The 12,229-nt window shown below is 38.8% G+C and overlaps 1 long non-coding RNA gene across 1 annotated transcript; it reads right to left on the reverse strand.

Moving 5' to 3' along the window:
- Positions 1-549: 549 nt before the first annotated feature.
- Positions 550-9,073, reverse strand: LOC144322737 (uncharacterized). Its single transcript, XR_013388377.1, has 3 exons — positions 7,193-9,073; positions 5,195-5,250; positions 550-4,669 (listed from the first exon to the last, which is right to left on the reverse strand). It is a non-coding gene; the product is annotated as an uncharacterized LOC144322737 (long non-coding RNA).
- Between the last annotated feature and the right edge of the window lie 3,156 nt (positions 9,074-12,229).

The following is a 12,229-nucleotide window of genomic DNA, read 5'->3' on the forward strand; positions in this document are numbered from 1 at the left end:
CCCTTATTCATACCACGAGTTTCATTATGTTTATGCTAGTCAAGGCTTTGGAATCAGACAAATCTGGGTTCGAGCTCTAGTTTAGCTTTGACTAACTAGGTGACTTTGAGAAAATGATGTCATCTTCGAGTGCTTCAGCTAACCCACTTGTAATATGGAGTTTAAAATAGATCCACTTTCTGGGGTTCCCATGAAGGTTGAAGAAGACAATGTACCTACTTTTCTGGCTTAGAATAAGTGCCTCCTTAATATTAGCTGTCAGTCTTATTACCTCATTTTTTTGTTATTAGTGCATAACTTTGTATATAAGCAAATTCAAATAGGAATCACATTCAAATAAGGAATGTGATTAAGTCTGTAAAAGCAAATGAATACGTGAGTGCAAATAAATGAGATATATGCATTTAATATACTATAATAACACTGTATGGGAAACAGTTTTCTACATTTTTATAAATATTAACTTCTCATAACTCTGTGAGGGTACTATATATATTTTTACACTTTATCATAGAAAAATTTTTAGAGAAAATGTATAATGAACCTCTATGTACCTATCTCCCATCCTCAGCAATTATCCACATTTTGCCAATCTTGTTTTATCTATGGAATTTTACTTATTTTTCTGGAATATTTTAAGACACATTCAGGACAGCATACCATTTTACCTATAAATATTTATTATGAATCTCTAATGGGGAAATATCGATCGCTCGATTGATCTATCCATCCATCTATCCTATCTACCTACCACCATGCTGTTATTACACCGAACAAAATTAACAATAATTCATTGATATCAAGGACTCATTAAGTTCAAAACTGCCTCAAAGATATCTTTTTTACAGTCTGCCTGTTTAAATTGGGACAAAGTCCACACACTGAATTGGCTCATGTCTCTTAAGTTTCTCTTTTCCTGCAATAGTCTGAAAGAGTATTATACTCACTTCAAATAACAGATAAGGAAGATGGGACGCTTGGGTGGCTCAGTGGTTGAGCACCTGCCTTTGGCTCAGGGTGTGATCATGGGGTCCTGGGATCAAATCCCACATCGGGCTCCCCGCAGGGAGCCTGCTTTTCCCTCTGCCTGTGTCTCTGCCTCTCTCTGTGTGTCTCTTATGAATAAATAAAATCTTAAAAAAGAAAACAGATAAGGAAGTTAAGGAGCAGAGAGGTCAAGTCATGTGCTGAAGGTCACACAGCTAGATTAATTTTATCTGTGACCTCTCTCTAACTTCCTACAAACTTAGGGATCCTCTAAGTCTCAGCCTTCAAATATCTAGTTCCAGCTCACTCCAAAAGGTAAGGGAGAAGGTGATCTGAAAACTGTCCTCAGATTTTTGTAGACATGGTGGTGAAGTTTGGAAAAATAAATGCCCTTGGCTTTAGGTCTTCTCATTCATTCCTTTATTCATTCTAGGCATTTGTCAGGCTTCCTGTGGGCCTTACCCTGCATTAGGAGTTCTGGATATACAAAGGGAAGGGAAAGTTTCTGTCCTCAAGGAAATCCTAGTCTAGTGTGTACGCTGGGGTTGAGGAAGGAGGGGTTATAACAAGACAGTTCTAATGCAATAAGAAGTACTGTGTCGGAGGGGACAAAGAGTGCTAGCAGAACATCTGCTCTTATGAGGACATACTTCCAAAAGTGAGTTTTACAAGTGAATGGTGATTGGAGAGGAAGAGAAATGGGAAAAGACCCATACAGGCAGAGGGAACAGCAAGGTGCAGAGGTACAAGGAACTTGGGCTGATCTAGTGTCCTGAAGTAGTGTGATCTGGCTTGAGCACAAACGTGAGAAGGGAGAGGTTCGTGGTTAGAGAGGGTAGCGAGGCATGATGGGCATCACAGGCTATGTCAAAGAGCCCCTTGTTTTGAAGATGATCTCTTGAAAGGATATACGGAAGAAGAGATATGGTCGTATTGCACCCGAAATTTCCTCTGGTTCCTCTGAGGATAATGCTGGGTGCTGGAGGAGTCTGGAAACCAGGAGGGTAGGTGGTGGCAGTGAGAGAGGTGATGAGGAAATGGAAAACCTAATCAAGTAGAACGTGGAGATGGAAGTGTTGCCTTGGAGGGACCCCTGCTTTCTAAAGTCTGGCTTCCCAGTTTCATGACCCGAGAAACTCGATCTTATTCTGGAAGATTATGGGGTTCTGAAAGAAACATGGTATAAGGAACGGATGTAAAACAAGGGGGCAGATGATATGGACTTTTGCCTTGCCTTTACTTCTTTCCAATTGTGCCTCGTGGACCTGTTGCTTTCTTTACCTTGTGGACCCGCTGCGTCCTCAACCATAAAGTGGGACCATGAGCTCCTCAGAGTTCAAAATAAGCCAAGCCACCCCACACCTAAACGATTCGTAAACTTTAAAGAACTTTATAATTAGGCATTGTATCCTGGATCCTCTGACCACTCTCAAACCACAAGTAGTATTTCTGTGGACAAACAGAGGGTTGGGGCTCTGACAGATTCCATTTCGGAGACAGGCTTTAAACTTCCATGAGCTTGTAATATGTTAGCAAATCCAATCTTGAAATACCCTCCTAGGCCACATATTTGTCTCTCCCCAATTCTGCTGTCACATGGGTTTCTGATTGGAGTTACAATCTGAGTGAGGAAGCAACTTTGGAAGAGACCTGAGTGCTGTCGGCAGAGGAGGGAGGGGTTGACAGAAAGGGAGGGAGCCGCTGTAACGCACCCCTGTTCGGGTTGGGATTCGGAATGAATATGAAAGGTAAGCAGAAACTCAATTAGTAACCCCTGAACTCGCCCCGCATTATCTCTGAGAACACACACCTTCTTCCATCCTCTGTCTCCGCAGGAGAGCAGGCTTCCTATCAAGCTAGGGCAAGGAAGGAAGGCTGCAGACCCAGAGGAAACAGAGAATGAAGGAGCTCATGGCTGTTTCTGCATCCTCCAGCATCTCCAATCCAGGGGTTTCTGGAAGGATTAGGCAGTTTCTGACTCCGAGAGCTGGAAAAGGGGTAATTATTCCTTTTATGTTTAGAGTTTCTTTGCATTAAGTGCCTACTATGTGCTGCTCGGTCATTCCTTTCAAAGTTTTATTAAGTGCTGGTATCACTGTCCCTATTTTACAAATAAAATGAAGTTCAGAAAGGCAAAGTAGCCACCCAGCTACGGAGCAAAGCATCAAGGACAGCTCCTGCCTTAACTCATTCAGTTCTCAAACTACTGTGATCTTTTCCCAGTGAGTTGCATTGCGGCTCTTCTCTGTCTGTCTCCCTCCCTGCAGGGCCTCTCTCAGTCAGTGGATTGGGTCTGCGTCATGGAAGGCAGGCCCCCCAGTGTGACAGGTGAGTGGTAGTGACAGGTATCACTGCTAAGCAGAAGCTTTAAGATTCTGTCTCTGCTCTGACATAGCGTATCCTGGTTTTCTTTATCATCAGACCAATGAGGTCCCAGATGGAGATGTCCAGTCAACCTGGGTCTCAAAGTGAAGACAATACAGAGGAAGGTCACAGCCACACATGGGCATATTAGGAAAGAATCCTGAGAGTTTGGGATCAATCATTACACAGCATAGCCTTGCCAAACCAACTAATATGCCATTTAAGGGTAATGAATTAAAAAAAGAAAAAGAATAAAAAAAATAATGGGAATGAATATGGTCAGCAGTTCAGTGTCCTACATTAATTTGTCACAGGCTTTTCCTATTTCATAATCTTAATTGTATGTTGATGGGATTCCAGGCCTTTCCATGAGACTTGGAATGTAGCTAGATGGAGCCTACACAGGTTGCCATGCAATAACTATCTATTTTGCTTGGCTATAGTAAGCCACTTCGGACAGCTTTTACTTTTTTTTTTTCTACTTGTAAAAATAGAAGTTGTTTTGTTCTGAAAGCAATAATAATAATAATAATAATAATAATAATAATAATAATGTAATGAAGTCAAGAGAGGTTAAGTAGGTGCCCAACTATTGAGTAGTAAAGCTGAAACTTGAGGTCAGCTCTGTCTACTATAAATTGTCTGATCTTGACCATTGTATTATTCTTCCTCTGTATTTCTGGTTCCATCTGACTTTCCTATATTTTACAGTGACTGCTTTAAAACAACAACAGCTACTTTTAATAGACTGAAGAGTGGCAAGCTCCTCAGGAAGGAGAGTGGGTTAGGGCAGTGATGTGAAATTTCAGTGAACATACTATTCATCTGGAGATTTTGTTAAAATGCAAATGCTAATCTAATGGGTATCTGGTAGGATCTGAGATTCTACGTTTCAAACAAGGTTCCAGATGAAGCTCCTGCTGCTGGTGCTTGGACCCCTCTTTGAGTAGCAAGGCTAAGGGATGCCAGTTAGTTCTCCATGGAGATGGCAAAAAAGTAAAATCACATAATATTGCAGGGCAGTCAGGAATGTGGAGTAGCGTTGGGACTAGAGTCAAGCAAGCCAGGCATGAGGGACCAACATTAAAGAAAGCAAAATAGAGCAAGTGCTGAACTTGTGCCCTGAGGACCCGAGTGCAAGTGCCTCCTAGTTTAATCTGCTATAATTTGTTTCTAGGTTGATTCTAACTCAGTTTGAAAACTGAGTTAAGATAGAGCCCAAGAGTGTACTCACATTTTACCTTCGCATCAGTTCTAATGTCACTGACCACCATCAGGAACAAAGAAGATGTTCTTAACAGCAGTACAAATACAGTCTCTTCTCATCAGACCAAAAAAAAGTTCAAACTCGTATCATGCTTCAGTTAAATTTAAACTTAAAATAAATTATTAGTAACTTTTGGTTTAGGTGTTTATTTCCAGAATTTCTAATTATCTTTATTTTTTACTTATGCTCTGTCCTTTTACTATATCTTTAAGTTTTTCCAAGATTGCAATTATACAGTAGTATCTATCAAATCAAGCCCACCATCAATATCCTATTTTCCAAACTGAATTGAATACTACCATAATAAGATATATGATGAAGTGATTATTTCTTGTCATCGATAAATGGTACCTAAATCTGAAAGCTGAAGTTAAACTGTCCTAAGTCACTTGTATTCTAAAGAGAAACCTAGAAATCATCAATTTGGGGGCCAATGTCATCCAGTGACCCATAGGTCTTTCCAAGAAGCAACAACTGATCCTGTTATCACAGAGACCAGCATCCCTTTTCCTTATTCTTTAGACTACATGAGAAGAGGATTAGGGTAGTAAAGGGGATAGGGATCATCAGAGTCACCTGAGTCATTGCTGGCCTTGTGGAAAGTGTTGTTTTCTTGATAACATGGCTTTTCCCTACCAAGGAAAAGGAAAATCTTAAGGAGAAAAGGCAAAGGAAATTCTCAGTATCCTCCAGACTAAATAACAGAAATACAAAAAGAAAAAAAATCATAAAGATTTGGAATGCCTATAAGAGAAGACTGGCTTATTCCTTCCCTGATAAAGGACACAGAACCGGCAAGAATTCCTGGTGGTAGGAGATTTGGAGAGGAAATCATATCTGTGTCCTACTGGGCAGGACAATTCTTTCTTCAGCAAAAGTTTCCTCCATGCATCCCTGCACATCTTAGCCTGTGGCTCAATTTGTCTCCTTAGTGACAGTCCCATCTGATCCTGAACAGTGTTTTAACTTTTCTTAGCCATCATGCCCCTCCTGTTTTCTCTCCTTTCTCTTTCTTCCTTACTTTTACTTAGGTTTTCTGCATTTAAACCCTCCCTTACTTTCATTTTAACAGGAATCTCAGGAGGAAGGTGCTATGTGTCCCCTGTAATTAATGTGTTGAACCCCTAACCTCCATTATGGTGGTATTTGGAGAAGGGGCTTTTGGGGGATAATTAGGGTTAGATGAGGTCATGAGGGTGGGGCACAGTAATGTTGACATTACTGTCCTTATAAAAAGAAGAGGAGACACAGGATCTTTCTGTGTGCACACACCAAAGAAAGGCCATATGAAGACATCGCTAGAGAGGTGTCCCTCACTGAGAACATGACTGTGCTAACTCCCTGATCTCTTGATCTTAGCTTTCCAGTATCCAGAACTGTGAGAAATAAATTATTTGTTGTCTAAGGCACCCAGGTGATGGTAATTTGTTATAGCAGCCCAAACTGGCTGAGACCGAAGGGGAGGTTGATACATGGTTTTCATCCCTTATTTTGAATGGCAGGTCTCTCTCATAATATTAGGTTGTGCTTCTATCGTTTGATGTTTACCTATATTACACAGAGTTGTTTATTCTTTACCTAAGAAGCAGAATGATCAGAAGGAAGAAAATGGGCTTAGAAATTTTACAGAACTGGTTTAAATCCTGGCCCTGTCATTTTATGGAATACTGGGAAAACTAAACTATTTTCCTTTTCTGTGATACACTGATAATAAGAGCAATACTAATGGTAACAACACAGAGCCAACAACAATGCTAGCATTGGTTTTTGTCATGAATAGATATTACATACTTAAAAAGCTTACTTTGGTCATTAATTCATTTAGTGAATGTATATTAAGTATCCACTATGTGCCTGGCATTGGGATGGGCAATAGAGATCCTTACAATGAACAAAAATATTGTCTGTACCTTTGATGAGCTATTGGTCGGGTGTAGGTGTTGGCAAACTTACTGCACAGCCTATGGCCTAAATCCTGCCCTTGACCTGTTTTTGCAGTCTTTGAGCTAAGATTGGTTTTATGCTTTTTTAAAAAAGTAAATGTGACAAAGATTTGTATATAGCTCATAAAGCCTAAAATATTTATTCCTTGGCTTTTTACAAGAGTTTACCTATCCCTGGTCTGATGGAACACATAGACATAGAAAGCCTTGAATAAATGCTTTTCACATACCAAGTCTTAGTCTGAAGTTCCTTGCATGGGTTTCTGGTTAATTTCTGTATCCCTTCAATTCCCCATAGGCTTATTATTGCCCTTGCAGTAAAAATCAAAATTTTCAGATGGTTATAAGCCTTACATGAGTGACCCATGTAACTCTTTAGCCTCTTCTAATTATACCCGTTTTGTACTCCTGCCACACTGGATTTTTTTTCTGTTCAGCAAATACTGTACACATGCTTCAGCCCAGCATATTGTTACTCTTCACTCCCCTCGGTCAGCTAGTTTACTTCCTACTTATCCTTGAAAATTCAACTTTAGGGTCACTTCCTTTGGGAAAATGTCCTTGACCGCACCTTGCTAGCTCAGCACCCTTCCCCACCCCTTTATTTGTTCTCAAGCCTCCTGATACTTACAGTAATTTTATATTGTTTACTGTTGGCTCCACAAGTTAGTTTCATGAGGGCAGGGGCTGTAGGTCTTTTATTCCTTCATCTCCAGCATCTGGCATCCTTGTACCAGTACTCAGTAAATGGTAAAGAAATGAAAGAATGAATGAATGAGTCAATGTCATGGTTGTTGAAAAGAAATAGATCAGAAAGCATATAGGATTCTTGCAGTATGGGAGTGCTTTCTTTCTCAGGCAAATATACCCTCAAATGGAATTTCTGTGTCTCCATTTAAACAGTCCCTCATTCTCCCCGTATAATTAATGGAAGCCCAGTGAGCTGTTTGTGCTGATACATCATCTGCACCACACAGCAAATGCATTTGTTACAGAGCTATCTGGGCCAAAGCTAATGAAACATTTGCAAATGTCCTGATTTACAAAGAGAAAATTGGTTCACCTGAATGACAAGGTTTGTATGTGAGGGAAATGTTCTTCTTTGCAATTTTCTAGCTGCGTTCTGGGAAGCCTCAAAATCCTAAGGAAATATACATCAGCAGTCCCCTCAAGAAAGCAAAGACCAGAGGTCACCTTGGAGGGGATGAAGGTTCTGAGATCAACATTACTCCCATGGGATCCTCACGTGAGCTTCAGGATGCCTGAGAACCCTCAGGAATTGCACACATATTGTACATTTGCACATGTGCACTGTTCTAGAGAAAATAAAGATTAGGTTCTCACTGGAGTCTGTGCCTCCCCAGTGGATGAAACCTAATAATCTAAGGAAATCCAGGATTTCCCTATCTTTGAATCTGTTAATTTTCTTTTTCTTTTAAATTAAGTAGCACACCCGACTTGGGGCTTGAACCCACAACCCTCAGATCAAGTGTTGCATGTTCGACACACTAAGCCAGCCAGATGCTCCTAAATTTGTTAACTTTTAAAAAGAAGATACGGAGTAAGGAACAGAGATGTGTTTAAGTCCTGAGGGATGCTTCATATTTCTACTCCCAACCTTACCTGATCCACTGTATAGATGAGATTTAGATCAATGGTGAGATGACTTGCCCGGGGCTTGAAGGCAAGTGAGACACACACCCAGGACAAAAATTCTGTCCACCTGGTGTCCTTCCCACCACAACCTGCTGTCCACTAATAAGATAATCCTTTCTTGTTTCATCTGTTTCTTCATTCACTCCATTTATCATTTATTCTTTCTCACTGTCCCACACTATCATTCCTTCAACATGAAATTTTAAAACTATTTATCAATCGTGGCCAGATCATTCCTAAGAAAAATTTTGACTTCCATAAATGGCTGCCCAACAAGGCTGATGAATTAGAAAAGGAAACACAATAGGAGAATCCATTTATCTTTTCCTTCCCAAATGGATCTCTCAAGTGGATAGTAAAGGAATAAAAAAATCATATAAATCCATAACAACCAAGAGAATTGAAGAAGAAGAAGAGATTTGGCACTCCGTGAGGGACTTCAACAAGTTTCAGAAATTGAAGATGGAAGAGTCAACAAAGAACAGAACCTATAAAATAAGTGCCTGCAGAGGGAGACACTGATGAAAAACAAACCAATTAGTTCTAAGAAGTCAATAGATAAAGGCGACAGATATCACAGAGGATGGAGGAAGATTGGGAGGCTGATTGAATGTCTGTGTACAAAGCAGATGAACATCACTCCATGCTCTGAGATTTCATCAATCAGCAGTTGTGCACATAGACCAAGGGCAGGGGATTGGATGGGAAGCTGCATGATTCTAGAAAAAGAAATTTCAAATATGAATTTTTGTGATCAATCAATAAAATTAGTGGCCACAACCCCTTCACTCTGATCTAAAGCCCAATAATAATAAGCCTCTCCCTGACCACAAATCTTCTATCTGTTTTATGCATCTAGAAGAATAACAGGTAGTAAAGGATCAACGGAAAATTCAGAGAAGCTTCTGAAACAAGGGAGAAAATCTGAAACAAATAAATAGGAAAGGAGAAAGCTGGGAGAAAATATACAAGGCAGGGAGTAGAGTAAAACTTCATGACCAAAGCTTATTAATAATATAAGCTGGATGTTGTATCTGCAAAAAGGAAAATAGTATTATAAAAAAAAATAACAATAGATAACAAGAATAAGTCTTATAAATTATAGATATACATATCCAATAAAAGAGTTATAAGATAAAGTTGAAACAATCTTCAGAGAGTAGAAAAAGGCAAAAAAAAAAAAAAAGTGTCTGGGCCTGCCCTGCAAAAGATTCTGTCAAGAAAATGAAAAAAAAAAAAAAAAAAGACACAGGATGAGAGAAAACATTTGCAAAACACTTATATATTAACAATTAAAAACTGTTATGCAAAGTACACAAAGAACTCTTACAACTCATCAATAAATAAACAATGAAGCTGATTAAAAACTGATCCAAAGACCTGAACAAAGACTTTACCAAAGAAGATATCAAAATGGCAAATAAGTTAATGAAAAGATGCTCCCCATCTCTTATTGGGGAAATGCAAATTAAAATAACAATAAGATACACTACACAACTATTAGAATTGCCCAAACCCAGGACACTGGCAACATCAAATGCTGATGGGGATTTGGAGCAACAGAAACTCTCATTTATTGCTGGTTGGAAATGCAAACTGGTCCAACCACTTTGGAAGACAGTTCGGCTGTTTCAAAACTCAACACATTCTTGTCATCATAGGATCTAACAATCACACCGCTTGGTGTTTATCCAGAGGAGCTGAAAACTTATGTCCACACAAAAGCCTGTGTACAGATGTTTACAGCAGTTTTATTCGTAGTTGCCCAAACTGAGAGATGTCCTTCAGTAGGTAGATGGATAAATAAACTTATCCATCTTATAGGTTCCAGTTTGCTCCCATCTCAGGATCCCAGTACCCAGTTCTTGCAGAGCTTAGGGGCCAGCAGCACCCAGTGGTCAGCGATACATCAAACCTCCCCCAGGATCCTCCTGTGTGCCTTTGTTCTGTGTTCTTAGGCGTAGCTTCCCCTCAACCCCCACCGCGGAGTATTCCCCTGGCACTCCGGAGGACGGATTGGAGTGAGTTCTGCTGGTGAAGCCCTGCAGTCAACTTCCTATTATCCACTGAGCTATGGTGCAGCCTCTCCCATGAGATCTATAGCTCACCCTCCAGCTAGAGGAGGGGCTCTTCTTGTGCCATCATATCACTAGGGATAGTGGTCCCTACTTGTATCTACTATTCCTAGATTTTTCAGAGTTGTCTTTACCTTTTTCTGGTCAATACCCCATTACTATACCATGTTGTAATTTATAATTCTTCGTATTAAACTTTTTCTGTTAAAAGTACTATGTGATTTTGGTCTCCTAATTGGACCTAATTGTTATGGTAGGAGATAAAATATAAAGAACATTAAGGAACCAATTTAGAAAGAACGATATACAGATAATAGAAGTTCTATTTAAAAGAAAGAAAGAAAGAAAGAAAGAAAGAAAGAAAGAAAGAAAGAAAGAAAGAAAGAAAATTCCTTAAAAGATAAAGATTCGAAAGTTCCCAATAAATGAACAGATTTTTTAAAAAAGACCTCCCCCATAAACCACATAATCATAACCTCTCATAATTTGACCATTATCAAGAGCAAATAGAAGATTCTAAAAACTTCCACTTTGAGAGGGAAAGATCATCTATGAAAAGCAAAAAGAATTAGAATGCATCAGTGTAGTAGTGATGTTAATAGAATGTTATGAAAGTAAAGATAGGTGGTTACTAACTCTAGTAAAAATATACCCCAAAAATACGCAAGAAAGGAAAAACAAATTTCATGTTCATTTATATAAATATTAACACAGATGTCTTATTTAAATTAAAGTTATTATAACTATGTTTGCTTGCGGAAAGACATAAGTACAGGAAAAATAATGCTTAAAGCTGAAAAAACCAAACAATATTACTGAGAACATAATCTTTAGAAATACAGTGCTCCATATTAGAAAATAATGCCAATGTTGTTTGTGAGGAATAAGGTTTCTTTTGAGCAATAAGAACAAAAAATCGGGTGTGATACTTCTGGAAATAATTTTAAGACTTTCTGGTTATTTTCTTGAAACCCTAGGCATGTATACATTTTGATTAAACTGTAAAATAAAAAGCCAGAAATAAAACTTCCATTGGGGAGATAAATGAGATAAAGAATGGAAGAAATCAGCAAAGTATTTAACAGATAATAATCGTTCAGTGAGTGGCAGTTTCGGTATAATGATTGTTGAAGAAATAAGTTTAAGAAAAACTCTATGATTTACCATTAAATTTGGACTTCAACTTCAAGTAAGGTGTTAAAGAACTGGTAAAATGTGGTTTGACACAAACAAGCATACCCATTCTTAAGAACACAAACTTTTTTTGATATTCAATTTTGAAGAGTTATCATGTGGATGGTTCAAAGGGGTCAATGAGCAGCACTTTACATGATGACTTAGACAAGGTTTTGGCTGGAAAAAAAAAAAATCAATGTTTCCAAGAGTGTTTCTTTTTTTATACACTTGCCTTACAACTACCAAATAAATCAGCAAATACTCCTCCTCACATTCACGTAACAGCAACAACACAGGAAATGGTGCTAAAATCTTTTTAAAAATGCATTTAAAATAAACTTGTAAAGGTCTATGTCAATTTATGTGGATGGGGTCTAAATTAACAAGATTCTGATACTCTAATTAACGAAAGATTCAAACAATATTTGGGGAAAAAAGGATCAATACGGAGCTTTTCAACTAGCTCACTTCCAGGACTGAGGTCAGTTGAAAGTGCTTTGACATCATTTGCTGTCAGATAATTGGCTTCTTTACAACAGAGGTCAGGCACGGGCTGACCATGTACACAGGGGTGCCCAGAAATTCAGAGATTGCAATGCCCAGAAACAAGTGACTCACTGAATCTTTAAAATATATTGCTGAAACTAATGTCACCCTCTTACATTTCAAGCACAGCACCACACCGAAGTCCGTCTAATGCAGTGTGATCAAGTTGCATCAGCCAGTTTCAATTTAAGCCTGACAGGTTACATTTTAGCAAT

The sequence above is a fragment of the Canis aureus genome, chromosome 10, assembly GCF_053574225.1.
Source record: "Canis aureus isolate CA01 chromosome 10, VMU_Caureus_v.1.0, whole genome shotgun sequence".
NCBI lineage: Eukaryota > Metazoa > Chordata > Mammalia > Carnivora > Canidae > Canis > Canis aureus.